Source organism: Oncorhynchus nerka, linkage group LG2, assembly GCF_034236695.1.
Source record: "Oncorhynchus nerka isolate Pitt River linkage group LG2, Oner_Uvic_2.0, whole genome shotgun sequence".
NCBI classification, from domain to species: Eukaryota; Metazoa; Chordata; class Actinopteri; order Salmoniformes; family Salmonidae; genus Oncorhynchus; species Oncorhynchus nerka.
The window spans coordinates 92934362-92938503 of record NC_088397.1 but is presented as its reverse complement, the minus strand read 5'-3'; the positions used below and the strand labels follow the sequence as shown (position 1 = coordinate 92938503).

The following is a 4142-nucleotide window of genomic DNA, read 5'->3' as shown; positions in this document are numbered from 1 at the left end:
AAACTCACATTCAGTCACAGGTGTAAGCCACATCCAAGTACTTATAGGTTCCGACACAGGGGTCACCGAACACAGAGTTGGATACCTTGACGATACACTGGCGCTTTCCATCACACCTGTGTGTCAACAGGGAGAGGTTAACACCACAGCCAATGACTTCCAACAGCTAAATGCACACTGAAGGTTTCAGTACCTTTCTGCCATTTTGCTGGTGGTGGATTGGCTGAGGCAGTTGGTGTTTTTGAGTTGTTGATGTGGGCGCCCAATGGAACACACATCGTGTTGACGACGACCATAGTTGGCACGCTGAATACGGATCTCACCTCGATCTGAGGAAGAGAAAGGACAAACCTTGGTGTTGGTGTGGGCTAGTGACTAATATACACGTCACCACACGATTAAAACTGTACGGTAGTGTTGACCAGCTTACCACATAGTAGTTGAGAATCAGAGCCTTCACATATGATGCTGCTTACTGCAAAGACAACACAGGAGTTACACCACCGGCCAGACAAATTAAGACATACATTAGCCTGGTGAAGTGTTAGTGATGGGCACTACCAGGAAATGTTGATTTCAGGTGCATTTTCTAAAAGTCATTATAAACTCGTTAGCATGAACCAAAGTACAAAAAGTTAAGCGCGTCATCTTCCACCATTACCTTTTAGTTTCACTTCCTTATGAGCAGTTCTCGAAATGCTAACATTTTAAGGAAACTGGCTGGCTAGACCTAAACGGGTGAAAAAATAAAGTCAACCCGCTACACCTAATCTGTGCAGTTTGTGCCATCTGTCAGATTGGCTATAAACACTACAAAACTGTGGGAGTTGCGCTAGCTAGTTACCATTCACTGAAACATGGTAAACCAGATTAAGTGCACAAGCATCAAATAAGCTTGAGATACTTCCCTTCCATGTTCTTGCTGGCTAATTGAGCTAGATATGTCAATTTAACAACGAACAGCAGCAGCATATGAGACAAGTCAAAAAAAGTTACTGCAAAAAGGGTCAATGCAGATAGTCGGGTAGTCATTCAGCAGTTATGGCTTGGGGGAAGTAGAAGCCGTTCAGCGTCCTGTTGGTTCCAGACTTGGTGCATCCGTACCATTTGTTATGGAGTAGCAGAGACCAGTATAACTTGGGTGGCGCGAGTCATTGACAATGTAGGGCCTGCCGAAACACGGTGTCGAAATCATGATGCAGGGAGCGCGGCCTCTGATGTACTGGGTGGTACGCAATACCCTCTGTAGCACCTTGTGGTCAAATGCCATACCTAGTGGTGATGCAGCCAGTCAAAAAGCTCTCAATGGTGTAGAATTCAGAATCGGAGGGCTGATACCAATCCTTTTAGCCTCCTGGCAGGGAAGGGCTCAGCCCTCCGTTTCCTGTAGTCCACTACCAGTTCCTTTGGCATCTTGGCACCACACTGCCAGGTCTCTGACCTCCCTATAGGCTACTCAAACTAAAGAAGTTGCATATCCACAGCTTGCTAGGGTTAGTTAGCAGGTGAGGGTGGTTTACACTTGGAGAAACAAACGTTAACAAGCTGGTACCATAGGGGAACCAACCCATTATATTCATTTTCTAGCAATCAGCTGAGCTTACTTTTTTACAAGATTAAAAGTGGGTAGGAGAATTAAACAATGTCCCAATATGCCACAGTCATACCAACCCTACGTCGAATCCAAATATGGATGCCCACCACTAAATATTATTAGCACACATTCAGAGACTGACTTGTTTCTTGCTGTTGGACACAGGAGTATTTGGTGTCCAGGTACTTATAAGTCCCGACACAGGGGTCTCCAAAAACAAAATTTGATGCAGGGACAATACACTCGCTCTTCCCACCGCATCTGTGTGTTTCAAAGACAGGTTGAGGTTATGAGTTCATACAAGTAAACACAACAAGTTCCAGCACATTTCTGCCATCTTGCTGGTGGTTGTTTACACTACAGCCAAGGAGTTACAGGTTCTAGTACCTTTCTGCCATCTTGCTGGTGGAGGATTGGCTGAGGCAGTTGGTGTCGGTGAGTTGGTTATCAGGCGCCCAATAGAACAAACATCGTGTTGACGACGACCGTAGTTCGCACGCTTGATATGGATCTTACCTCCATCTGAGGGAGATGGAGAACAGTGAGGCACGAAGGAGAGCCAAGTATGGGTCTCTATGGTGTGGGCTAGTGACGCTAATCTACAGTATAAACGATCATAGGTGGTCAGTGAGTATACTGTTCAGCAGTGTGGACTAGCTTACCACATTGCAGTAAAGCATCAGAGCCTTCACACGTGATGCTGATTGCTGCCAGGACAAATAAACAGGAATTACACACCACTCACATTAGCTTGGTTAAGTAGTATCATCATTATTACATACAGTACCTCCATCTGTTAGTGTGCAGCAAGCTGTAGCCAGCACTGAAACATCACACAGCTAGTTCAGCAACATTCAACATCATATGCCCATGAAGCTACAACTCAGCATTGGTCTCATATTCCATGCTTTGAATACCTTTTTGGCCAAAAGGAAGTGAATGTCCCTCAAATCATATTACATGTACTTCTTTTTACTCACAAATACAAACATTTGGTCATATATATTTAAATTCTAATCTGCATCAGATACAGATTTTGTATACTCACATGTGACCACCGTCAGTCTCAACATGCGCATGATGCCAGGTACAGGAGTGGTACTAACAGAGAAAATGCAACTGATGATAACAAGATCCAATACACCTGGTATTTATGTTATGTGACATGTCTTAATTTACCCAGGTGTATCTATTTGTCTCCAGGTGCACCTCATTGCAATTAGGGGCCGGTGTTTGCCGGTCAAAACCTGGCTATTGAGTCAGTCTCATGGAGTTAGATAGAGGACTCTAGATGGATGAAATCCATGTTGGCATGAACATTGCCACTGAGGGCTTCCAACAAAGTAGCCATCTAGGTGGAGCTTCTTCGTTAAGGAAGAATCACACGGGCCACTTTCAGTCGCAAAACCTTTGAGCATTGCAGATATACATTTCATGAATAGAGACAACGTATTTCCTTAATAATCTCCATGTTGGGGAGACATATTTGTTCAATATAGCATATTTTTATCTGAACCTTCCAAAAGGTTGCATCCTGCCTAACGCTCCCCATTATTCAATCCGGGTAATCAGGAGGGATTAGCCAATTAATTATACTCTTCAGCAAACACTGCATAACTGTAGGTGGCATTAAATTGCCAACTTTGGCTTCATACAGTACCTTTTCAAACAACACACTCTGTGATGGTGTGCAGCCTTTAAGTTTGTTTGCCAACTCATAGAAATTATAGAAGACAATGGACTACTTTAATAAAATGAATATTGCCTCTATTGTCTCTAATGTAATTACATTTGTTATTTGATTTTCAATGGAGCTGCCCTTGCGCTCACGTACTCCATAATGGGACACATATAAAGATGATATACTGTGACTATCATTCACTATGGTCCGATCCCTACGATGTGTTGTTCTGGTGGCTGAGTGTGTGTCCTCTTCCTCTCAACTGTCCATTCTCAGGGCAGCTGGACAGGTGCCTTGCCCGTCAATGTTGCAGCCCTTTGGGTGTTGCACTTATCAGGCTTCACCGCCATGGACCAGAAAGGCTGGTCCTAGTCATTTTGTGCATTTATATGTTCCCAGTTGCCACTCCTGTGAAGGGAGACCGCTGCGCTTGAAGGCAGTTTGGTGACCACAGAACCCCAGTACAGGTACTCTATTGTAAACATTATTAAAGTGAACCGTGTTGAATGACTATGTACATATGGCAGCTGTCTCTATGGTACAGGGTAGAGTACCAGGTGGTATCAACCCAGTACCCTGCTTTTAACAGTGACTAAGTGTGGCCTGGGTGCTGGGAGGAGGCCGGCTAGAGGAGATTATTTCAACGTCCGATGGACTGGAGTAAGAAACTTCTATCTCCAGTTTCTCAGTCTCTAGGTCACAGCTTTGATGCTCCTGTACTATCACCTCCTTCTGGATGGTAGCGGGGTGACCAGGCCATGGCTCGAGTGGCTGAGGTCCTTGATGATCTTCTTGGCCTATCTGTGACACCGAGCACTGTAGGTGTCCTGGAGGGCAGGCAGTGTGCTCCCTGTGATGCGTTGGGTT

At 44.8% G+C, this 4142-nt stretch overlaps 1 pseudogene; it reads right to left on the bottom strand.

Annotated features, from left to right (window-relative positions):
* Positions 1-6: 6 nt before the first annotated feature.
* LOC135572854 (L-rhamnose-binding lectin CSL3-like) lies at positions 7-2733 on the bottom strand (annotated as a pseudogene).
* Positions 2734-4142: the final 1409 nt, after the last annotated feature.